This window comes from Mus musculus, chromosome 6 (assembly GCF_000001635.26).
Source record: "Mus musculus strain C57BL/6J chromosome 6, GRCm38.p6 C57BL/6J".
Lineage (NCBI taxonomy): Eukaryota > Metazoa > Chordata > Mammalia > Rodentia > Muridae > Mus > Mus musculus.
Window position 1 is genome coordinate 121,747,828 of NC_000072.6, and position 26,933 is coordinate 121,774,760.

General features: G+C 38.5%; 2 pseudogenes; one reads left to right on the forward strand and one right to left on the reverse strand.

Annotated features, from left to right (window-relative positions):
- The window catches only part of Gm7298 (predicted gene 7298), a 50,145-nt pseudogene that overhangs the window by 13,333 nt on the left and 9,879 nt on the right, over positions 1-26,933 (forward strand).
- Positions 11,191-11,324, reverse strand: Gm46973 (annotated as a pseudogene).

A 26,933-nucleotide genomic window follows, 5' to 3' on the forward strand; every position in this document is an offset into this window, starting at 1 on the left:
CTCACTCCACTGGAAACCCAGACAAGTGCAAGGATTTTCAAGTCTGCTGCAATTTGAAAAAGTTTTTTTTATTATTATTTTGAGTCTGGACTCTTACATGCTGTCTTTTTTCCACTAGATGGTTTTAGCTCCCTTGTCAAAGATCAAGTGACCATAGGAGTGTGAGTTCATTTCTGGGTCTTCAATTCTATTCCATTGGTCTACTTGTCTGTCGCTATACCAGTACCATGCAGTTTTTAACACAATTGTTCTGTAGTACAGCTTTAGGTCAGGCATGGTGATTCCACCAGAGGTTCTTTTATCCTTGAGAAGAGTTTTTGCTATCCTATTTTTTTGTTATTCCAGATGAATTTGAAGATTGCCCTTTCTAATTCAATGAAGAATTGAGCTGTAATTTTGATGGGCATTGCATTGAATCTGTAGATTGCTTTTGGTAAGATAGCCATTTTTACAATGTTGATCCTGCGAATCCATGAGCATGGGAGATCTTTCCATCTTCTGAGATCTTCTTTAATTTCTTTCTTCAGAGACTTGAAGTGCTTATCCTACAGATCTTTCACTTCCTTAGAGTCACACCAAGGTATTTTATATTATTTGAGACTATTGAGAAGGGTGTTGTTTCCCTAATTTCTTTCTCAGCTTGTTTATCCTTTGTGTACAGAAAGGCCATTGACTTGTTTGAGTTAATTTTATATCCAGCTACTTCACTGAAGCTGTTTATCAGGTTTAGGAGATCTCTGGTGGAATTTTTAGGGTCACTTATATATACTATCATATAATCTGCAAAAAGTGATATTTTAACTTCTTCCTTTCCAATTTATATCCCCTTGATCTCCTTTTGTTGTCGAATTGCTCTGGCTAGGACTTCAAGTACAATGATGAATAGGTATGGAGAAAGGCAGCCTTGTCAAGTCCCTGATTTTAGTGGGATTGCTTCAAGATTCTCACCATTTACTTTGAGGTTGGCTACTGGTTTGCTGTAGATTGCTTTTATCATGTTTAAGTATGTGCCTCAAATTCCTGATCTTTCCAAGACTTTTATCATGAATGGGTGTTGGATCTTGTCGAATGCTTTCTCTGCAACTAACGAGATGATCATGTGGTTTTTGTAGTTGAGTTTGTTTATGTAGTGGATTACATTGATGGATTTCCATATATTAAACCATCCCTGCATCCCTGGAATGAAACCTACTTGGTCAGGATGGATGATTGCTTTAATGTGTTCTTGGATTCGGTTAGCCAGAATTTTATTGAATATTTTTGTATCGATATTCATAAGGGAAATTGGTCTGAGATTCTCTATCTTTGTAGGGTCTTTCTGTGGTTTAGGTATCAGAATAATTGTGGCTTCATAGAATGAGTTGGGTAGAGTACCTTCTACTTCTATTTTGTGGAATAGTTTGTGAGGAACTGGAATAGGATCTTCTTTGAAGGTCTGATAGAACTCTCCACTAAACCCATCTGGTCCTGGGCTTATTTTTGGTAGGAAGATTATTAATGACAGCTTCTATTTCTTTAGGGGATATAGGACTGTTCAGATCATTAACCTGATCCTGATTTAACTTTTGTACCTGGTATCTGTCTAGAAATTTGTCCATTTCATCCAGGTTTTCCAGTTTTGTTGAGTATAACTTTTGTAGAAGGATCTGATGGTGTTTTGGATTTCTTCAGGATCTGTTGTTATGTCTCCCTTTTCATTTCTGATTTTGTTAATTAGGATGCTTTCCCTGAGCCCTCTAGTGAGTCTAGCTAAGGGTTTATCTATCTTGTTGATTTTTTCAAAGAACCAACTCCTCGTTTGGTTGATTCTTTGAATAGTTCTTCATGTTTCCACTTGGTTGATTTCGCCCCTGAGTTTGATTATTTCCTGCCGTACACTCCTCTTGGGTGAATTTTCTTCCTTTTGTTCTAGAGCTTTTAGGTGTGTTGTCAAGCTGCTAGTATGTGCTCTCTCTAGTTTCTTTTTGGAGGCACTCAGAGCTATGAGTTTTCCTCGTAGAAATGCTTTCACGGTGTCCCATAAGTTTGTGTACGTTGTGGCTTCATTTTCATTAAACTTTAAAAAGTCTTTAATTTTTTTCTTTATTTCTTCCTTGACCAAGGTATAGTGCATGGTGATAGGATGCATGGGACACTTTCAATATTTTTGTATCTCTTGAGGCCTGTGTTGTGACCAAGTATATGGTCAGTTTTGGAGAAGGTACCATGAGGTGCTGAGAAGAAGGTATATCCTTTTGTTTTAGGATAAAATGTTCTGTAGATATCTGTTAAATCCATTTGTTTCATAACTTCTTTTAGTTTCACAGTGTCCCTGTTTAGTTTCTGTTTCCATGATTTGTCCATTGATGAAAGTGATGTGTTGAAGTCTTCCACTATTATTTTGTGAGCTGCAATGTGTGCTTTGAGCTTTGCTAAAGTTTCTTTAATGAATATGGCTGCCCTTGCATTTGGAGCATAGACTTTCAGAATTGAGAGTACTTCTTGGAAGATTTTACATTTGATGAGTATTAAGAGTCCCTCCTTGTATTTTGTTTTGTTTTGTTTTGTTTTTTGATAACCTTGCGTTGGAAGTCGATTTTATTAGATATTAGAATGGCTACTCCAGCTTGTTTCTTCAGACCATTTGCTTCTAAAATTGTTTTCAAGCCTTTCATTCTGAGGTAGTGTCTGTCTTTTTCCCTGAGATGGATTTCCTGTAAGCAACAAAATGTTGGGTGTTGTTTATATTGCTAGTCTGTTAGTCTATGTCTTTTTATTGGGGAATTGAGTCTATTGATATTAAGAGATATTAAGGAAAAGTATTTGTTGCTTCCTATTATTTTTGTTGTTAGAGTTGGCACGCTGTTCTTGTGGCTGTCTTCTCTTAGGTTTGTTGAGGGATTACTTTCTTGCATTTTCTAGGGCATGGTTTCAGTCCTTGTATTGGTTTTTCCTGTTATTATCCTTTGAAGGGCTGGATTCATGGAAAGATAATGTGTGAATTTGGTTTTGTCGTGGAATACTTTGGTTTCTCCATCTATTGTAATTTGAAAGTTTGGCTGGGTAATGTAGCCTGGGCTGACATTTTTGTTCTCTTAGTGTCTGTATAACATCTGTCCAGGATCTTCTGGCTTTCATAGTCTCTGGTGAAAAGTCTGGTGTAATTCTGATAGGCCTGCCTTAATATGTTACTTGACCCTTTTCCCTTACTGGTTTTAATATTCTGTCTTTATTTGGTGCATTTGTTGTTTTGCTTATTATGTGTCAAGTGGAATTTCTTTTCTGGTCAGGTCCATTTGGAGTTCTCTAGGGTTCTTGTATGTTCATGGGCTTCTCTTTCTTTAGGTTTGGGAAGTTTTCTTCTATAATTTTGTTGAAGATATTTGCTGATCCTTACAGTTGAAAATCTTCATTCTCATCTACTCATATTATCTGTAGGTTTGGTCTTCTCATTGTGTCCTGGATATTCTGGATGTTTTGACTTAGAATCTTTTTGCATTTTGCATTTTCTTTGATTGTTGTGCCAATATTCTCTATGGAATCTTCTGCACCTGAGATTCTCTCTTCCATCTCTTGTATTTTGTTGCTGATTCTCGCATCTATGGTTCTAGATTTCTTTCCTAGGGTTTCTATTCCCAGTGTTGCCTCAGTTTGGGTTTTCTTTACTGTGTCTTCTTCCCTTTTTAGGTCTAGTATGTTTTTGTTCATTTCCACCACCTGTTTGTTTTTGTTTTACTGATTTTCTTTAAGGACTACTGCCTGTTTGGTTGTGTTTTTCTGTTTTTATTTAAGGACTTGTAACTCTTTTTTTTTTTTATTACGTATTTTCCTCAATTACATTTCCAATGCTATCTCAAAAGTCCCCCATGCCCTCCTCCCCACTCCCCTACCCACCCATTCCCATTTTTTGGCCCTGGCGTTCCCCTGTACTGGGGCATATAAAGTTTGCCTGTCCAGTGGGCCTCTCTTTCCAGTGATGGCCGACTAGGCCATCTTTTGATACATATGCAGCTAGAGTCAAGAGCTCAAGGGTACTGGTTAGTTCTTACTGTTGTTGCACCTGCAGGGTTGCAGATCTCTTTAGCTCCTTGGCTACTTTCTCTAGCTCCTCCATTGGGGGCCCTGTGATCCATCCAATAGCTGACTGTGAGCATCCACTTATGTGTTTTCTAGGCCCCAGCGTAGTCTCAAAAGAGACAGCTATATCAGGGTACTTTCAGCAAACGCTTGCTAGTGTATGCAATGGTATCATCATTTGGGGCTAATTATGGGATGGATCCCTGGATATGGCAGTCTCTACATGGTCCATCCTTTTGTCTCAGCTCCAAACTTTGTCTCTGTAACTCCGTCCATGGGTGATTGTTTCCAATTCTAAAAGGGGCAAAGTGTCCACACTTTGGTCTTCGTTCTTCTTCAGTTTCATGTGTTTGGCAAATTGTATCTTATATCTCGGGTATACTAAGTTTCTGGGCTAATATCCACTTATCAGTGAGTACATATCATTTGAGTTCTTTTGTGATTGTGTTACATCACTCAGGATGATGCCCTCCAGGTCCAACCATTTGCCCAGTAATTTCATAAATTCATTCTTTTTAATAGCTGAGTAGTACTCCATTGTGTAAATGTACCACATTTTTTGTATCCATTCCTCTGTTGAGGGGCATCTGGGTTCTTTCTATCTTCTGGCAATTATAAATAAGGCTGCTATGAACATAGTGGGGCATATGTCCTTCTTACCCGTTGGGACATCTTCTGGATATATGCCCATTAGAGGTATTGTGGGATCCTCTGGTAGTACTATGTCCAATTTTCTGAGGAATCGCCAGACTGATTTCCAGAGTGGTTGTACAAGCTTGCAATCCCACCTACAATTGAGGAGTGTTCCTCTTTCTCCACATCCTCGCCAGCATATGCTGTCACCTGAATTTTTAATCTTAGCCATTCTGACTGGGGTGAAGTTGAATCTCAGGGTTGTTTTGATTTGCATTTTCCTGATGATTAAGGATGCTGAACACTTTTTCAGATGTTTCTCAGCCATTTGGTATTCCTCAGGTGAGAATTCTTCGTTTAGTTCTTAGCCCCATTTCTTAATGGGGTTATTTGATTTTCAGGAGTCCACCTTCTTGAGTTCTTTATATATATTGGATATTAGTCCCCTATCTGATTTAGGATAGGTAAAGATCCTTTCCCAATCTGTTGGTGGCCTTTTTGTCTTATTGACGGTGTCTTTTGCCTTACAGAAGCTTTGCAGTTTCATGAGGTCCCATTTGTCAATTCTCGATCTTACAGCACAAGCCATTGCTGTTCTATTCAGGAATTTTTCCCCTGTGCTCATATCTTCGAGGCTTTTCCCAACTTTCTCCTCTATAAGTTTCAGTGTCTCTGGTTTTATGTGGAGTTCTTTGATCCACTTATATTTGACCTTAGTACAAGGAGATAGGAATGGATAGATTCGCATTCTTCTACATGATAACCACCAGTTCTGCCAGCACCATTTGTTGAAAATGCTGTCTTTCTTCTACTGAATGGTTTTAGTTCCCTTGTTGAAGATCAAGTGACCATTTGTATGTGGGTTCATTTCTCGGTCTTCAATTCTATTCCATTGGTCTACTTGTCTGTCGCTATACCAGGAAAATGCAGTTTTTATTACAATTGCTCTGTAGTAAAGCTTTAGGTCAGGCATGGTGATTCCACGAGAGGTGCTTTTATCATTGAGAAGAGTTTTTAGTATCCTAGGTTTTTTGTTATTCTAGATGAATTTGCAGATTGTTCTTTGTAATTCATTGAAGAAATGAGTTGGAATTTTGATTGGGATTGCATTGAGTCTGTAGATTGCTTTTGGCAAGATAGCCATTTTTACAATGTTGATCCTTCCAATCCATGAGCATGGGAGATCTTTCCATTTTCTGAGATCTTCTTTAATTTCTTTCTTCAGAGACTTGACGTTCTTATCATACAGATCTTTCACTTCCTTAGTTAGATTCATGCCAAGATATTTTATATTATTTGTGACTATTGAGAAGCGTGTTCTTTCCCTAATTTCTTTCTTATCCTGTTTATTCTTTGTTTAGAGAAAGGCCATTGACTTGTTTGAGTTAATTTTATATCTAGCTATTCCACTGAAGCTGTTTATCAGGTTTAGGAGTTCTCTGGTGGAATTTTTAGGGTCACTTATATATACCATCATATCATCTGCAAAATGTGATATTTTGACTTCATATTTTCCCATTTGTATCCCCTTGATCTCCTTTTGTTGTCGAATTGCTCTGGCTAGGACTTCAAGTACTATGTTGACTAGTTAGAGAGATAGTGGGCAGCCTTGTCTAGTCCCTGATTTTAGTGGGTTTGCTTCCAGTTTCTCACCATTTACTTTGATGTTGGCTACTGGTTTGCTGTAAATTGCTTTTGTGATGTTTAAGTATGGGCCTGGAATTCCTGATCTTTCCAAGACTTTAATCATGAATGAGTGTTGGATCATGTCGAATGCTTTTTCCACATCTAACGAGATGATCATGTGGTTTTTGTCTTTGAGTTTGTTTATATAAGGATTAAGTTGATGGATTTCCGTATATTGAACCATCCCTGCATCCGTGGAATAAAACCTACTTGGTCAGGATGGATGATTTCTTTAATGTGTTCTTGGATTCGGTTAACGAAAATTTTATTGAGTATTTTTGCATCTATATTCATAAGGGAAATTGGTCTGAAGTTCTCTATATTGGATCTTTCTGTGGTTTAGGTATCAGAGTAATTGTGGCTTCATAGAATGAGTTGGGTAGAGTACCTTCTACTTCTATTTTGTGGAATAGTTTGTGTAGAACTGGAATTAGATCTTCTTTGAAGGTCTGATAGAACTCTGCACTAAACCCATCTGGTTCTGGGCTAATTTTGGCTGGGAGACTATTAATGACTGCTTCTATTTCTTTAGGGGATATGGGACTGTTTAGATCGTTAACTTGATCCTGATTTAACTTTGGTACCTGGTATCTGTCTAGAAATTTGTCCATTTCATCCAGGTTCTCCAGTTTTCTTGAGTATAGCCCTTTGTAGTAGGATCTGATGGTGTTTTGGATTTCTCCAGGATCTGTTGTTATGTCTCCCTTTTCATTTCTGATTTTGTTAATTAGGATGCTGTCCTTGTGCCCTCTAGTGAGTCTAGCTAAGGGTTTATCTTTCTTGTTGATTTTTTTTCAAAGAACCAACTCCTGGTTTGGTTAATTCTTTGAATAGTTCTTCATGTTTCCACTTGGTTGATTTCGCCCCTGAGTTTGATTATTTCCTGCCTTTTACTCCTCTTGGGTGAATTTTCTTCCTTTTTTTTCTAGAGCTTTTGATGTGTTGTCAAGCTGCTAGTATGTGCTCTCTCTAGTTTCTTTTTGGAGGCATTCAGAAATATGAGTTTCCCTCTTAGAAATGCTCTCATTGTGTTTGATAGGTTTGGGTATGTTTTGGCTTCATTTTCATTAAACTCTAAAAAGTTTTTAATTTCCTTCTTTATTCCTTCCTTGACCAATATATCATTGAGAAGAGTGTTGTTCAGTTTCCACGTGAATGTTGGCTTTCCATTATTTATGTTGTTGTTGAAGATTAGTCTTCGTCCATTGTGGTCTGATAGGAAGCATGGGACAATTTCAATATTTTTGTATCTGTTGAGGCCTGTTTTGTGACCAATTATATGGTCCATTTTGTAGAAGGTCCCATGAGGTACTGAGAAGAAGGTATATTTTTTTGTTTTAGGACAAAATGTTCTGTAGATATCTGTTAAGTCCATTTGTTTCATAGCTTCTGTTAGTTTCACTGTGTCCCTGTTTAGTTTCTGTTTCCACAATCTGTCCATTGATGAAATTGGTGTGTTGAAATCTCCCACTATTATTGTGTGAGGTGCAATGTGTGCTTTGATCTTTACTAAAGTGTCTTTAATGAATGTGGCTGCCCTTGCATTGGGAGCATAGATATTCAGAATTGAGAGTTCCTCTTGGAGGATTTTATCTTTGATGAATATGAAGTTTCCCTCCTTGTCTTTTCTGATAACTTTTGGTTGGAAGTCAATTTTATTCGACATTAGAATGGCTACTCCAGCTTGTTTCTTCAGACTCTTTGCTTGGAAAATTGTTTTCCAGCCTTTCACTCTGAGGTAGTGTCTATCTTTTTCCCTGAGATGGGTTTCCTGTAAGCAGCAGAATGTTGGGTCCTGTTTGTGTAGCCAGTCTGTTAGTCTATGTCTTTTTATTGGGGAATTGAGTCCATTGATATTAAGAGATATTAAGGAAAAGTAATTGTTGCTTCGTATTATTTTTATTTTTAGAGTTGGCATTCTGTTTTTGTGGCTGTCTTGTTTTTGGTTTGTTGAGGAATTACTTTCTTCCTTTTTCTAGGGCGTGATTTCCGTCCTTGTATTGGTTTTTTTCTGTCATTATCCATTGAAGGGCTGGATTCGTGGAAAGATAATGTGTGAATTTGGTTTTGTCGTGGAATACTTTCGTTTCTCCATCTATGGTAATTGAGAGTTTGGCTGGGTATAATAGCCTGGGCTGGCATTTGTGTTCTCTTAGTGTCTGTATAACATCTGTCCAGGCTCTTCTGGCTTTCATAGTCTCTGGTGAAAAGTCTGTGTAATTCTTCTAGGCCTGCCTTTATATGTTACTTGACCTTTCTCCCTTATTTCTTTTAATATTCTCTCTTCATTTAGTGCATTTGTTGTTTTGATTATTATGTGTCAGGAAGAGTTTGTTTTCTGGTCCAGTCTATTTGGAGTTCTGTAGGTTTCTTGTATGTTCATCGGTATATCATTCTTTAGGTTTGGGAAGTTTTCTTCTATAATTGTGTTTAAGATATTTGCTGGCCTTTTAATTTGAAAATCTTCATTCTCATCAACTCCTATTTTCTGTAGGTTTGGTCTTCTCATTGTGTCCTGGATTTCCTGGATGTTTTGAATTAGGATCTTTTTGCGTTTTGTATTTTCTTTGATTGTTGTGCCGATGTTCTCTATGGAATCTTCTGCACCTGAGATTCTCTCTTCCATCTCTTGATATCTGTTGCTGATGCTCGCATCTATGGTTCCAGATTTCTTTCCTAGGGTTTCTATCTCCAGCTTTGCCTCACTTTGGGTTTTCTTTATTTTGTCTACTTCCCTTTTTAGGTCTTGGGTCGTTTTGTTCAATTCCATCACCTGTTTGGTCGTGTTTTCCTCCAATACTTTAAGGAATTTTTTTTGTTTCCTCTTTAAGGTCTTCTACCTGTTTAGCTGTGTTCTCCTGTATTTTTTAAGTGAGTTATTAAAGTCCTTTTTAATGTCTTCTACCATCATCATGAGATATGCTTTTAAATCCGGGTCTAGCTTTTTGGGTGTGTTGGGGTGCCCCGGACTAGGTTGCGTGGGAGTGCTGCGTTCTGATGATGGTGAGTGGTCTTGATTTCTGTTAGTATGTTTTTTACATTTGCCTTTCGCCATCTGGTAATCTCTGAAGCTAGTTGTTATAGTTGTCTCTGGTTAGAGCTTGTTCTTCAGGTGATTAAGTTAGCCTCTATCAGCAGACCTGGGAGACTAGATCTCTCCTTAGTTTCAGTGGTCAGAGTACTCTCTGCAGGCAAGCTCTCCTCTTGCAGCGAAGGTGCCCAGATATCTGGTGTTCTAACCTGCCTCCTGGTAGAAGTTGTGTTCCACTCAGCAGAGGTCTTAGGATCCCGTGGGGGATCCTGTTTGGGTTCTTGTGGGTGTCCGGAGACTCCGTGGGCAAGGAACCCCAGTGCTGGAGTGGATCAGAAGGGACTTGTGCCCCTGATCAGGCAGGGTTATCTACTTCCCTAGTTAATGCAGTCTCAGGTCCTGCACGATTGGATTGGAGCAGACGCTGTGTTCCACTCACCAGAGGTCTTAAGATCCCATGGGGGATCCTGTGTGGGTCCTTGTGGGTGTCCGAAGACTCTGTGGGCAAGGCACCCCGGTGCTGGAGTGGATCAGAAGGGACGTGTGGACTTGTAACTCTTTAGCAGTGTTCTCCAGTATTTCTTTAAGTGAGCTATTAAAGTCATTCTTGATGTCCTCTACTATCATCATGAGATATGCTTTTAAATCTGTGTCTAGCTTTTTGTGTGTGTTGGGGTGCTCAGGACTGGTTGAGGTGGGAGTTCTGGGTTCTGATGACGGTGACTGGTCTTGGTATCTGTTAGTAAGATTCTTACGTTTGCCTTTTGCCATCTAGTAATCTCTGGAATTAATTGTTATAGTTGTCTCTGGTTAGAGCTTGTTCCTTTTGTGATTCTGTTAGCCTCTATCAGCAGACATGGGAGACTAGCTCTCTCTTCTGAGTTTCAGTGGTCAGAGCACTCTCTGCAGGCAAGCTCTCCTCTTACAGGGAAGGTGGACAAATATCTGCCGTTTGGACCTGCCTCCAGGCAGAAGCTGAAGGCCTGAAACAGGGCCTGTCCCAGAAGCTGTTAGCTTCTGTAGTCCACACTCTCACCTGAGCAGACTAGTCTCAGTGTGATCCGGAAACCAAGATGACTCCCCGAGGTGCTCAGGCAAAGCACTCCCAACAGGGAAGATGCCCGGATGTCTGGAGCATGAAACGGGGTCTGCCTCAGAAGCTGTCCTCTAGGGACCTTTGGGGTGTCTGCCGACTCTGCACCCAGGTGACCAGGTGCTGGTGCCAACTGGAAGGGCCTTGTGACCCTGGTCAGGCCAGGTTTTCCGCTTCCCCAATGCTGTCTCAGGTCCCGCCCAATTGGATTGGAACAGAAGTTGTGTTCCACTGGACAGAGGTCCTAAGATCACGTAGAGAATCCTCTAGTGACCTTGGGGGGTGTCTGCCAACTCTGTGCCCAAGGTGACCCGGTGATGGTGCCGACCTGAAGGGCTGGTCGTATCTTCTTAAACAATTGACTCTTAGACTCATTGATTCTTTGTATTCGTTATCTCTGCTCTGCTCCACTAGTTTCTGCTCTGGTTTTTGTTATTTCTTTCTATCTGCTAATTCCGAGTTTAGATTGATTGATTGTTTGTTTGGTGTTTTTGAATCTTTGATTTATATCATCAAGTCATTTATTTGAGTTCTAAATTTTCTTTATTTTCAGCAGCACTCAGGACTAGTTATGTCTCTTTTACTTTGAATGTCTTCCAGATGCTTTCCTGCAGTGTTTTATTTCCCTTTTTCTACATCATGAGGGGGTCCCAGAGATAAAGGTGTTGGGTGGGGAAATCCTCCTAGGCTTCTAGGCAATTTAACTCCTCTTTTCCTGTTTAATGGTCTCTTTGTTTGGCAGGTTATTCTGTTCATGAGTCTTGGTTTCTTCAGCTTGGCCTGATTGAAGCCTGCAATTTTCCCCAAGGCTGGCTTACCTGCCATTTTCTTCCAACTCATGGAGTCCCCAGCTCACACTCCACGTTCTCCCACTTGCATTGCTGCAGCAAGAAGCCTGTCCTGTGACTCTTAATTAAAGAGTTAAAAATCATTTACACTTAGGGTTAATGTTGATAAATCTGTGTTTATTCCTATGACTATATTGGATGTTCAGGTTGTTTCACATACTATTTATCTTTTAATAACCATCATATCTGTTGCTGGTTTTTTTCAGTCTTGTTCTGAATTGATAGCATTCATGTCTTCATCTGCTTGTTTAAATTCTCTTTGAGGTGACTAGACATTTCCAAAATTAGACTATTGGTTTATTTGTCCAGCACTGTGACAATCTGCATATCCTAGGATGCAGTTAGTGAAAAACTGTCCCCTTTTGTACATGTAATGCTTCCCTGCTTGTTGTGCTTCTTGTATTTCTTTTTTAAAAATTATTTATTTACTTTATATCCTGTTCACATCTTCCCCCCTCCTCCCAATCCCTCCTTCCCACCTCCTCTCACCCCACCCAACCATTGCTCCTCCCATTGTCCTCAGAAAAGGGAAGGCCTCCAATGGGTATTAACCTGCCCTGGCATATCAAGTTGCAGTCAGACTACACACCTATTCTATGGAGTTTAGACAGATGAGGCAGCCCACAAAAGGGAAAGGGATCCAGACAAACTGCTGTAACAACAGAAAAGTGAAGTTGTTTGAGCAATGTAATTTAATTGAAATAAAGTATACTACTAAGCCAACAATAATTTTAACAATGAAAATGGCAAAGAAAAGTAAGCTGTGAAGCTAAAATTTAATTAAGAACAAAATGATTCTGGTGAGTATTTCACAGTTTGAAAAAATATCAATTCTCTCATATGAAGACTTTTCTAAACACCATTTCACTCTGGGAATGGATTTCACTTTACTTACCATGACTAGGTATCAAGGCAAAAGGTCATGCCTGCTAGTAAAATGTACCATTGGGATACATCCATGCCTGGGGTTGCTATTTTAATAATAAAAAGTAATTGTTAAATCTTAATGGCATGCAAGTTAATTGCTTCAGACATTATAATTGTGAGTTTACTTAATACTCCTTAATAGATATCATTTAGTACTTAATAGATAATCACTATTTTTATAGATGACTAAGCCAAGGCAATACTGTGACTGGACACGACCATGGCATACAGCAGCTCGGTGTTTGAGCTGAGTCCCATGCTTATAACCAAAACATCATGTGCTAAGCTGTCATTTTTCTAAAAGAAGTCCTCATGAGTATGTTTGAATAAACCATTGATCTGAGCAGTGTGCCATGTTACCTTGCTTTTATCTTACATATCAGCTAGACAACAATGGCTGCAGCACACAAGAAGTAAACATCACTGAGCTCCAACCAAAGAAAAGACATCACAGGGTTCAGCTTTTTCATGTGAATGCAACTGTTACAGAAGAAGGGACAGGTATGTGGGTAACCAAAGAATATAGAAGATGAAGCTGTGAAACTGATACCTTTCACATAGAGATGGTGGTTAAAAGGATGCAGAAATTAAGCAACTCTCTAACCAACTTAGATTTTCAAGGTTGTCACTAATTTCTTCTTCAGGATTGGAGTTCAGTCGATCTGGAACGACTAAAATTGAAAGAACCACAAACAAGCTCATATTTCTGAAGGCAGATTCACATTTCAGACACGGAATTCCATTCTTTGTGAAAGTAAGGTGCTTTTTCGTTTATAGATAGGTGAGCTGTAGGGTGGTACCTCAAAACTGAGGCCATTCTGCTAGATATTAAGCACTTCTAACATTATTGATTGCAACATAAGAAGTGCAGCTTAGTGGTGGAGTGTATATTTCCTATGCCCAAGTGCACGAGTTCAATTCCCAGAACTAAACTGAAGACTTAGAAAGGTTATCAGGAGGCTCCAAATCTAAACCATATGCTGCAAAGTTTTCATTTATAACTACTGTCCTTGAAAACCTTACACCACAAAGTGTCACTGTGTTTCACTGGTGAAACAGCATATGCTACATACTCATAACAGATCTACACTCTCCATTAGCCTCTGCACCCTCACAAGTTGTTCTTGTGATATTGACAGAGCATCTGCTTCCTGTACTTTACACAAAGGAGTCAATGGTGGTTTCTCATGAATAATAAGAAAGTAGAAAGCTTTTATAAAGCATCTGTTATGGTGTTAAGAGTATGATACCTTCAGTCTCTGTACTTTCACAGCATAACTAGTTCTGCTGGTATAGATTTTCTGGGACCAATTTTTGCATGTGCTGAATTAGTTGGTGCATCTTTGGAATCTTTGTATAATACTGAAACACGGTTTTCTCTTCTTTGCTGTATTTCCAGGCCTAAACTATACTTTTCTTCCTTGTTCAACTTAGGTCCTCCTAGTGGATATCAAGGGTGACCCTATCCCAAATGAGAAAGTCTTCATCAAAGCACAAGAACTTGGCTATACCAGTGCTACTACCACTGATCAGCAAGGCCTGGCAAAGTTCTGTATAGACACTGATGGCTTCTCGGGCTCTTCCCTTCATATCAAAGTAAGTCAGAAATGAGGAGGACAAAAGACACAAGGCAAGGCTTTGCAACAGCTTGAACTCAATAATGTGTAGCCTAATGAAAAAAATCCATGCCAAACTCTCTTAGGGAAAACCACAAAAAGGTTCTGATTATTAATAAAAGTATGAGCATACATTGCAAACACATTTTTAACACAATTTTTATTTCATCTTATCTTTTGCTTTATTTATGTTTTCAATACCTCAAGTTAGGACCTTCAAGTAAAACAATGATTAAAGTTCCATTTTTAACTATATAGACAGGGATAGGTGCTGTGCATCCTCAAATTCTTACTTCTGTGAGACAGCAACATTTTCACACATTGAATCTCATCAGGGTTCCAGAGGCCTTGAAAGTTGTGGCAATTAATTTTTCATTACCACTCATTACATGTAATAATAATTTTCCATTATATCTAAAACCTTGTATTTTTCTTCCATTTTATCTAATCCATTAGTGAAATCTTCCACTTACTGATCTGTGTATTTCTCAGATTTCAATTTTTAAAAATTATTTCAGAATTTTTGTTTGCTGATTTTTTGGGTAAAATATAATCTCTTATGTACTCCACTGGACTGTGTGTGTGTGTGTCTCCAATTTTTTCAATAATTTTTAAGATTAGACTTTTAATATTATTTACATAATATTTCATATGCTTCAATAGCTTGGAGTTCAGTTATAGAAAAGTTAAGAGATTTAAGGTAAGCTATGTTGTTTTTTTCATATTTCTCCCATTTTGATGTTTTAATTTGTACATCCATAGTGATGGCTATAGAACATATTCTATTATAAGAAAATTTTTATAATGAGTAGCTCTCTTCTAAAGGGAAATCTCAGGAACATAGAGGACATTTCAGTAAATTCATCAACACCAAAGCAATTCAGATGTATGGATATAATTTTAAAAATTAAAAATAGCCACTATACCCGCAGTTCCAATGAATACAAAGTGGAAAATACAACGTAACTTAAACAGTTAAGTTAAAACATAGAGAGAAGCTTTATTACTAAAGTAGCAGAAAAGGAAGTCCGAGAAAAAGAAAAAAGAATTTTGTGTAGTCTATAAGGAATGAAATTCTGCACTAAGTAATCACATAGATATCAAATTAATAATATAACTAATGCTGTACCTCAATTTGTTAGCACCACTAGGACAGGCCAAATTCAAAACTGATGAAAGGAAGGAAATAATAAATATGGCAGAATTAATGATAGAGACCAAAGGGAACAGTAAAAGGTCCAGAGAAACCAACAAAGATTCTGAAATCACAAGGACAAGTAAACTTGATTAGCCCTCATCTAAATCCAAAGAGAGTTAAAAACCAAAATTAGCAAATTAGAGGTTACTATTATAGCACAAACTGTGAAATCCATGGGGTTCTTACAGAATAATCTGAAAAAGTTCATTCTAATAAATTTTTTAAAAATCCAGAATAAATAAATGATTTTCTGGATATTTATATTCTACCAAAAGTGAGCCAAATGGATGTGAAAAACCTGAATGGTTGGCAATGGGAAATAGAATTGAAGAAATAATTGAAGAGACCTGGCACAATAAGATGTGAGACTGGGAAGAACTCATTGTTGAATAGAACCAAACTTCAAAAAGGAAATATTGCTGTATAAAGATTCAAAAAGAGGAATGCTTCCAAAGCTGTTCTATGAATCTAGAACAACCCTGAGACCAAAAGCAGATGAGGATACAGTGACAAGAACTCTTCAGACTAATTTATCCAATAAGTGTTATAGGAAAGACCACACTCAAATTCTTACATGCCAAATTTAACCACACATTAAGCAAATCATGTACCATGATAAAACTGATTTCGTACTAAGAATGCATGGATGATTTCATATTTGTAAGCTGACAACTGTAAGACAGCATATAAATAAAATCGAGTTAAAAACCACATGGTCATCTCAGTAGAACCAACAAATAGTTTTCAAGACACCAGTTACAAAAGGTCAAGAAACACACAAAGATGCTCAACACATATGGATCTCAATAAACTGCAGGCTATGAAAGCAAAAGAACCTATGTGCACAGCAGGTGTGACATTAAATTAGTATGATGAGTAAGCTCAGAGATTCTACAAAACACCAAAGTGAAATCATTATACAGTACAGGTATACAATGCCCATATACAAGTCCATATGAATAAATGCTAACTTATGATAGAGAAATCTCCATCCCTGTGGCAGTCTCAGCAGATCTTAACAGTGTTGGGAAATGGAGCCAACTTTAATGCCTGTTGGTGGATTACAGGAAATCTCTTGGGCAATTTATGGAAGCATCACCTGTCAATAAAATGCCATTGGCCTATTAGCTTCAGCAGGAAACCGGGAGGTGGAAGTTAAGGTATGGAGAGAATTTCTGGGGTAGAGTTAGGTGTGAGAAATTTGCCCCAAACTGAGAGGTAACCAACAGAAAAGAATAAACAGGGTAATTGAATAATTCATTCTTGCAGTCATACTTTTATGAACTTGGGCACATCAGGAAAAGCCCACTGTTACATGAGTGGATAGAGAAAATTGTAAATATGTTCACATTGGACTTTTACTCAGATATTTATAAGAGAGTCATCTTGTCTATAGAGAAATGAATGGATTTGTACATTGTCATTATAAGAAAAGCGTATGAGACTAGGAGAAATTATCTCTGTAAGTCCCCCATATGTGGAACCTAGGGAAACAGGAATGAAAGCAGAGAGGGTCCATTAAGGAAGAATAGAGCCAGCAGGAGACATAGAATGCCATTGTAAGGTGGATGAAGATGCTCAGAGTACACTACATTAATATATGAAAATATTTCTGTTAAACAATTATTTTCTACATTCATTATTCACTAAAATTTATATCTGTAAAATTTTCATTATATATTAGATGCACAATAAATGGTTCCTTTGTCTGATAAAAATAATGCACTTCCTTTTTCCCTCTTACCTGGTATAAATATTTGCTTCGATTCTGAAAATTCAGGGTGTTAGACATCAATCCATTTAATGAAATTCCCCTCCATTTTTAATAATATGTACAAATACTCAATCATTAAATAAAATGGGAAAACCCACTGATTCATCACAGAAGAGATATTCTGTCTGCTAGGCAATCTACGGCATAGTATTTTGTTGTTTTTCCAGGTCAAACACAAAGAGGAAGATTCATATTCCCATTTCTATTGCATGGAGGAAAGATATGCAAGTGCAGATCATGTGGCCTATGCTGTTTCTTCCCTCAGCAAGAGCTACATCTACCTTGACACAGAGACCAGCAGCATCTTGCCCTGCAACCAGATTCACACAGTTCAGGCACATTTTATTCTGAAGTGGGACTTTGGAGTGCTGAAAGAGCTCGTTTTCTACTACCTGGTGAGTACTGGCTCCAAATTGAAACAACAAACAAACAAACAGCAAACAAACAACAACAAAACAAAACAAAACCAAAGAATTCTTTTCTCTCTTGACCATGTCTCTCCTTACACATTGGGTTCTAGACTGGGTAATCTTCCTGAAATACAATAGATTCATCTATTTCTTCTAGCACAGTTAGAACAAAGTCTTGTAAAATATAGATATAAGGTTGGAAAATATTTTCCATTTTAGGTCATGGCCCAGGGCAGCATCATCCAGACTGGAAACCACACTCACCAGGTGGAGCCAGGAGAAGGTAAGTGTTTCCCCACACAGTAACATTTCCCCAACTCAGTGTCCACATACTCACCAATGGAATCTTACCACTGAGCAACTAACATTGCCATCATGCTTGTGTGTCTCCATAGACACTCTCCACAGTGGGAACTCATGGCTTTGCTGTCCAATGTAAGTTCTCAATCATACCATGACCTTCAGGAAAGTCTCAGGGTCCCAACCTGAGTATCATTCAACATGGTGAAATATCTATTCTGAATATGTAACACCAGAATACATAAAGTACTCCAAGATACAAACTACATGAGGAACTTATGCACTCACATACAGATAATCCCCAACAAGGCAAATGAGTTATCTTAGTGTTGGTCAAAAAAAAAATCTGGAGGGGATCACATTGGTCCTTAAAATTCTAGCTACACTGATTTTCATGTACTTGTTCCATTTTTATTATTTTTAAATTGTGTGTGAGTTGCTTGTGGGTAACTATGTGCAAGTCAATAGATATACTCTGAAAGCCAGAGCCATAAGATCCCCTGGATATTTTAGATCCGGAATTACAGTTCTGAGCACCCTGGTGTGGGTGCTGGGAATCAAACTTGGGTTTTCTAGTAGAGCATCAAGTGATCTTAACTACTGAACTATTTCTCCAGTCCTTCATTTTACTTTTAAAGACTTTTTTATTCTTTGAAAGTTACATATATTTATGTGTATTATAACCAAACCCTCTCCCCACTAATCCCCTGACTCCTCCCTGACTCACCAGGGTCCTTCCCAATTCTATATCTCTTTTTTAACCTATCGAGTTTAGTTAGTACTGTCCATACATGATAAGGTATTGGGCAAGCCCCTGAAACATGGACAGTCTACCAGGGGCCACATTGCTGAAGAGATCTGACTATTCCTCCCCTCAGTAGCCCTCAACAGTCAATAGCTCCTCAACTAATTGTGGTCTTCACAAACGCCTCCCCTTCCATGCTAGAATATTGTCTGGCTTGCTGTCTTGAAGGTACAGGGCAGGGAATCATAGCTGCTGTGACTTTATGAGTGAAGTCACCTTGTCATCTTCTGGTAATATTTGCTCGATTCTACCAAAATGTGACTCCCTTTCCACTCCCTTATTTGGGCCTCTTGCACCCACTCCAAGTACCCACTGAATCCTGGTAATCTCAATTCTATGCTCTTGCCATCCTTTCCTTCCAAAAGAGCACTTACCACATGCAAACCCATGTTCTACAATATACCTTTTCTTATTCATTTCTCTCCATGGTCATAATGACTGCATGGAGCACTATTGAAACCATATACTACTTATAGGAGTCTCATGCAAGCCAATGACAGTAAAACTATTCATACATTGAATTAAAAACAGGACTTACTGGGAATAATCATATAATCACTCTAATGTCTTAAAATTTATATAGACACTGGCTAATAGCAAGTTTTAGATGTAAACATGATTTCTCTATGCAGTCTTAGATATCTTTCAAGTCATTTCTAGAAGTGGTAGATACTTGGTGAATGCTCAACAAATTTACTGAAAAGAGGCTTCCTTGCCATTGATCATATATAAAAACTATTTAGCTATTTAATAAATTATACAATTGGTTCTTCAACAAACATTAAGTGGGAGTCATAGCACCCATCATGAGAAGGCTTATGAATCCCCTCAGGTTCACCAGAAACAATAAGAGAGACATCATTTTCTCCCAAGAGATGTAAACACTGTGAACATTGCAATGAGAAAAAGTTTATTACCAAAGATATGCTTATTATTGCCAAGTGTGGCTTGCTCCTCTGAGATGATTATTAATTTTCAGCTCCCTGACTACCAGGCTTTCTTCTCTGTTATTCTTCCTTTTATCTGAATAATAAATGGGACATCAGTCAAGGTTGTCTCAGTCCTTTTTATAAAATAATAGCATGCTGTTTGGGATGCTAAGGTATAAAAGAGATAAGAGGTTATTATATGATTAGCTATAAATAACCAATATAACTTTTGACAGTGAGCATCTTGCTGGAAGTTATCTTTGTGATATTCTCCTGAGATCATTAGCATGCAAGCAAGTAACCACAGGACAGGTAGACTGTCTTCTGCATATAGACTGACCTCCAAATCCTTGTGTTCAGTTACTTGGGGTTTCTTGTCAGTAGTCTGACCCATAACCATCTCTTTCCATTCCCCCCAGCTCCAGTAAAAGGCAATTTTGCCTTGGAGATTCCTGTGGAGTTCAGCATGGTCCCCTTGGCTAAAATGCTCATCTACACCATCTTGCCTGATGGAGAAGTGATTGCAGATTCTGTAAACTTTGAAATTGAAAAGTGTCTTCGCAACAAAGTGAGGGATTTATTACCTATAATTTCTATTTTTAAAAAGGGGGGGGTCTAAAGGACAGAGATTTCAGATAAATATGCTAAACCCAGTCATTGGTGTGTGCCTCCATGGCAAAGATGTGGACAGTACCAGAGTGCCAGATTTCAATTTATAAACCCCACATGTGGTTGGAGGGTTAAGAGAGAGGAAGCAAGGCTGTGTACAGGAAGAGAGGAGAAGCAGATCCTTCATAATTACATTAAAGTTGTGTAAGTTACATTTTATTGTATTTATCTGCGTGTGCACATGTGCATGTGAATGCACACATGTAGAGGAAAGAGAACAAGTTTTACAAGTCTGTGATCTTCTTCCTCATGGGTCTGAGAGGTCAAGGTCAGGTCAACAGGCTTGTCTGGAGGCGCCTTTACCCACTGATCCGTCTCATTAGATTCTTAATGTCTTATAATCTCATGCGAGACCAGTCATAGGATCCAGGCCTATCAATTGTTAGGACATTTATTTTCCCTCCAGTTTTTCGTTATGATTTTTTCTTAGGTATGATAAGAACATAAGACCCTTGCTAGTATTAAATTTTATGACACAGCATATTGAGTGTGTGCTGTATCACACATCTTCAGTTCCTAGTCACATTAGGCAGCTGAAACAATGTCTGTTGATGAGCATCTGTGCTTTTCTTACTCTAGAGTAGCTAAGGACACCTCTGATCTGCTTTCATCGGCCCCTTTCAATACACCCCAGTCTTGAGCAGTTTGATTCTGTCCCTAAAATGAAATAGGAAGGATTGAGAGATGAAGGTGAATGGCAGATAATCCGATAGCCAGACAGAGAGGCAGATGTACACATATTTCCAATTACAATACTGATCTGATTTTTCTACCCTAGGTATAAGATTCATCATAAAAAAGTCCTTTAAATTAAGTATCTATGTTGGGTGGTTGTGGCATGATCCTTTAATCCAAGCACAGGGGTGGCAGGCAGATCTGAGTTCAAGGCCAGCCAGGTTTATAGAGTGAGTTCCAGGACACCCAGGACTACACACACACACACACACACACACACACGCACACACACACACACACACACACACACAGAGAGAGAGAGAGAGAGAGAGAGAGAGAGAGAGAGAGAGAGAGAGACAGAGACAGAGACAGAGGCAGAGACAGAGACAGAGAAATTCAGACCTCAACAGAAAGAGTGAGACAAAGACAGAGAGACACAAAGATGGAGATAGAGAGACAGAGATGGAAAGAGAGAGGGAGGGGAAAATGGAGAGGAGGGGTAGGAAAAGAAGGAGAGATGATGGAGAGGGAGTGTACCTTCTGTCTTGCAGAGATGGCTCAGTAGGTAATAGCACTTGCCGCACTGAATTCTGATACCAGCATTCATGTAAATGACAGGCAAGACCAGAGGGCCTTACAACCCCAGTGTTGTGGAGGCTAGAGGCAGGAGAATTGCTAGGACTTCCTTCTGCCAATTTAGCTCCAAGATTATGAGGGAAATTTTCAAGATAATGAGGTAGAAAGTGGGAGCAGGGCACCCACACCCTCCTATGGCCTCTGATTGGTGCACGGGTGTATGCACCTGCACACATGTGTGCATTACACCACAGTCACATACATGTGCACATACACCCAAAATGTGTTAGTTGAAGAATTTCAGAAAGCCTAATTGTCCTTTTGTTGCTTTGGAGTTTGATTGACACATTTCCTGTCTTCCTAAACCATTCCCAGGGAGAAAGGGGAAACAAGGAACTTCAGTTGTGTTTCTGACAGTATTCATTATCTGGAAAAACAGATGTGTGTGCAGAGATCCAGGGTGAATTCACGTGGCAGGTTTCAGGGCTGCAAAAGCAGGAAACCTCACTGCTATGCTTGATTTTCCTTCTCACAGGTGGACCTGAGCTTCAGCTCATCTCAAAGTCTTCCCGCCTCACAAACCCGTCTGCAGGTCACAGCTTCTCCTCAGTCCCTCTGTGGCCTGAGAGCTGTGGACCAGAGTGTGCTGCTCCTGAAGCCCGAGGCTGAGCTCTCCCCTTCCTGGGTGAGTCCCTTTCTACCTCTCTCCAAAAACCATCCACAGAGTCCAGAAGTGACCCTGGCTCTGATGAAACAGTGATTGTTCAGACACTAGGGCTCTTGAATGTTAAAATACTGCATTTAATGCTGACAGCGTCTGTAAGGGAGCACTTCATTGTAAAATCCCGAATAAGGGATTTTACCCTTTAGCCAATAAACTGAAGACATGGGAGGAAATAAGGCGCTCTGTGAGCTGCAGAGCCTTCTGTGCTCTTACTGCACCTGTCGTGCCCCAGGAGTGGCTTGTCCCCTTCAGATGCTCTTGGTGGAGCTTTTCAGAGTCACGCTGCATGTGGGAGTCAAAAGAAACTGTTTACACAAGTAGAATCTTACAGTCTCAAGAGTTCCCCAAGTGAGAAAAACGGATAGAATGATTTAAATTTTTAGATTTTAAAATGCAAGGTTCTCAACTTGTTTTGAAAATTCTCAGAAGCACAAATGAAACCATACACTATTTACAGGTGTCTTGCCCAAGATAATGACAGTAAAACTCTTCCTTTTATTGAATTAAAAACAGGAATTATTAGGAATAATTATATGAGCACTTTAATAGTGGAAAAATATTATTGACACTGGCTAATAGCATGTTTCAGAATGTGTGGTAGATATGTAAATTTAAAAACAGAAAATTTTAGTCTAGATAATACTGGGAAATTACCAGTCTTAAACTAACATGTAAATTAAACCAATATTTAATTTAAGTTTAATGATGAGATTTTATAAAGCTCATACAGAAAATGGTTTGGAAAGTATAATGCTAAAATGTTTTTCTTTTTGATTTTTACTTTCCCCAAATCTATTCAACAGAGATTTCTTGAGCAGTTGCTTCTAGCTGACAAATACAGGCAATTCCTTTTTAAAATGCAAAGGTTATGTAAAGGGGGATGGAGTTCCCTTGCTCACACCCACCCTGCCATATCTGTGCACTGGGTGCCTTGTACTATTGATGAGAACAGCTATTTCTTGAACATTCAGGTATTTGTAGTCGTCACATTGATTTTTTTTTGGGGGGGGGGACGTGAGTATGTTCCAAGAAAGAGGGTCCTGCCAGAACCAACAAATAAGTCAACTCGGGAACCACAACATTAGACAAAGCTAACTCTGAAATTACCCCCCCCCTCATATCCCTGCTCATCTCCTGTCTCTTACAGATATACAATCTGCCAGGTATGCAGCACAACAAATTCATTTCAAGTTCCCACCTGCCTGAAGACCAAGAAGACTGTATACTATGTGGATCATGTGTGGCTGAGAAGCACACAAACTCAGTACCACATGGAAGAGAGAAGGATGTCTACAGATATGTGGAGGTAAGCCCTATTATCTACCGACATGCTGCTCTGTGAATTATTTAGGTTTAATGAAACTCTATATTAGTAAAGAAGTTTAGGCTCAGGCCTGGGATATGAGTCACTGGCAAACCACTCACCTTGCATGTGGTGGTTCATGGGTTCAAATCCTAAGCGTGCCAAAAATCTACATTGTAGAAAGTGCCCAGTCTAGACTATTTTTTTTCTCTCTATTGAGGAAACTTGCATAGAGTGGTGGACTGACTTAGTAGTAGTAGTAGTAGTAGTAGTAGTAGTAGTAGTAGTAGTAGTAGTAGCAGCAGCAGTAGTATTTTATTAATGATTTTGCAGACAGTCTCTCATTATGTAGCTCTGTAGACCAGGCTGGCCTCAAAGTCCCAGAGATCTGTCTGCTGTGCTTCTCAAGTGCTGGGATTAAAGTGTGCACCACCATGCATGGCTGTGAATGACTTCTAAAAATAACAGCATTGTGTCAGAAAGATGACCTGCATATGCCTCACTATAAATTATATGGCCTTCACTGTGCTCCCTAACAAGTAGGAGACAAACAATTTGAATAGGAATCCTACTTGAACATGCAAAATTATATGTGAAATATTTATTGCAATATTTATACACACTTATTTCAGGAGTTTGAGCTATTTTAATTGATTAATATTTTTCTTTCTAGGACATGGGTTTAATGGCATTCACCAACTTGAAGATTAAACATCCTACATTTTGTTTTGATTATGACATGGTTCCAATATTAGGTAAAAATAACAAATCAGTATTTTCAGAACAAAGTACATGTGAATTATTTATCAAAGCTTACAAAATAAAATTGCAGTGCATGTACAGTAATCCAGTAAGAGAAAAAGAACACAAGCTTACTAGCGCAAAATGTGTCCAGGTGTATGCTACTACAAGGACGTTAAAGGCTAGAGGTCCTTCCTTCAATGTTAAAATAAGACAAAATGCAATCAATTTTGTGATATGGGATCATTGCATGAAGTGTGAAAAGGTGCATGCACACATATATATTAACCAAGGAACCATTTAATCTTCCTTCTCCTCTCATCTGAGTCCCTTTCAGAGTGACTGCACCATTTGCATCCCACAACAGTGAATGAGGGCTCCCTTTCCCCTTGTCTTCTCCAGCACTTGCTGTCAGTCCTTTTGCTGACCTTGGCCATCCTGACTGGGGTGAGATGGAATCTGGGTTGTTTTAATCTACATTTCATGAATTGCTAGCATAACAAACACTGATAAAAGATGTGTCTTAACCTTTTAAAATTTCTTTTGAAACCACTGTTCAGATCCACAGCTCATTCTTTAAGTCAGGGTGTTTGTTTTCTTGACTCTTTGTTTTTAAAGTCGTTTACATAGTCGGAGTATCTATTTTCTATCTGATGTATAGCTAGAAAAGATTTTCTCCCACTCTCTGGGCTTCCACTTCACTCAATTGATTGCTCCCTAGTGGTGCACAAGGCATTTCCGTTTTTTGAGGTCCCTGTTTGTCCAGTATTTACCTTAACTTTTAAGTGAATGGGTCTCATTCAGAGTTCTTTCCTACTCGTGTATTTTGTAGGGTTGCTGTGTATGGTTCTTCCCCCAGCAGTTTCAGGTTTCATGATCAGGTCTTAGATGCATTTTGAGGTGATTATTGTGCAGGGTCATACATATAGGTCTACATTCATTCTTCTGTATGTGAACATCCAGTTTTCCCAGAACCCTTTGTTGAAGATGCTGTCTTTCCCCTAGGTTATGTTTTGACATATATGTCAGCTATCAGATGCCTGTGATTGCATGAGTGTGTTTCAGTCTTCTGTTATGTTCCATTGATCTTCATGTCCATTTTTTTTCCACTACCATGCAGGTTTTATTCCTATACCTCTGTAATTTAACTTAAAATCATGAAACCCTATCTTTATCATTATTTATATTCTAAACACTAAACTTTATTTTTATATCTGTGCTAACATAAAATAAAACATTATTCTGACTGGAGTATATTAATTTTCCTCATAATGATTTGAAAGGAAATTGAAATATCTTCACACATTTCTAAAAGCAAGAGGACCTAAGGCACTGTGACTACTCTAGACAATGGAATAATTGGGCACCTATCCCTGTAGCTATTAAAGTAATTGGGTGAAGAACATAAACACTAGAAAATAGTTCTTTAAGGCAAATATAAAGACCACAGTCAGGTTACACGTTGTGGCTATCGTAGGGAATGAACTATAGAAATGAAGCTCTGTATGTGTGTATGAATTAAAAAATTGGGAGAGATGTTCTAGGCTTAGAAATCAGCTGGGAAATACTTAGGTGAAGCCCTGACTAAATCAGTGTGTATACTTGTCCTTGAAAAAATGCAGATTGCAGACCCTCCATCTCCAACTTTAAATCCTACATTTCTTGCCAGTACAAACCCAAGGCAATGCTATAATTCCTGGGTAATAAACTTCCTTCTTCTAACCCCAGAGTTTGTACTTATACCTCTTTCAGTTTTTTTACAAATTGAAAACTTATTAAAATATTGAGTGAATCCTGCAGATCTTAATACAGAAAAAACATTGCAAGAATATCTCTACAAATAATGTTGACATTATTCAGCTCTTGTCTGGAGTGATTCATTGTCACAAGATCTGTTGCCTACGATTATATTATGCATCTTCATTCCTTCTAGAGGAAACATTGTATCTGTAGGCATTCACTAACTATCTAATATCCAACCCAAGGAAATATGCACTGTGGTTCCTTCCAACTTGATAGATAAGGCTTCACCTATGATAAAGATGTTACCCAGTCTCCTTCAAAATGAGTGATTCAATGCATCATTTCCAGCATCACTGTTATAGTGTTTAACAGTGAAGAAGAAACTGAAAGTTAGGCTAAATTTACACTACACCACTGTGTTCCATTGAATTCAAGTACTATGTTCATCTCTTCCATTGTAACTTCTTAGCGCCTCGTGTGGAATTTGATCTTGCATTTAGCCATGAAAATACTGGGAGTTTGCACACGGTATTGAGTAAGAGACCTGAAGAGACACCACGTAAAGATCCACCATCTAATGATCCATTTACTGAGACGATTCGAAAATATTTTCCTGAAACCTGGGTCTGGGATATAGTCACAGTAAAGTAAGTGATTTCCATTTGTATTATTTGATCTGGGTATAATTTTTCTGTGTTTTCTTATATTTCCCTAATTAAGTTTTATCATAAACCAAGGAAATTGGTCATTTAGAAAACCATAGCATATCAACCCATCAAGTATAAAACACATTTATTTCCATCCCTCTCAGAAAATGCACATAAAAAAATTCAAGTACCTACCTGATAGTGAAAACTATTCAGGATCACCATATTGAGTAGTAGGTGAGGAAGTCTTATATAGAGCAGACAATGGGACGGCTACATGGAGTAGAACCTAGAAGTCATACAACTCTTATATGATATTTTGAAGAAGGGAATTTAGAGAAAACTTCACATCAATGTTTAGATTTCCATGAACATATGAAGTTTGAGATGTTGTGGGTCTATTACTTGAGTTGGAAAAACAAGATTGGTGAAAGACCTTTCATTTTGCCATCTGGAGTCCCTGTTACTCAGTTCCCTCCCTATCACTCCCTTGAAGGACTAAAGGAAAGGGTTTGTCACACTCAGAGTCACCCTCTCAGAGATAATTAA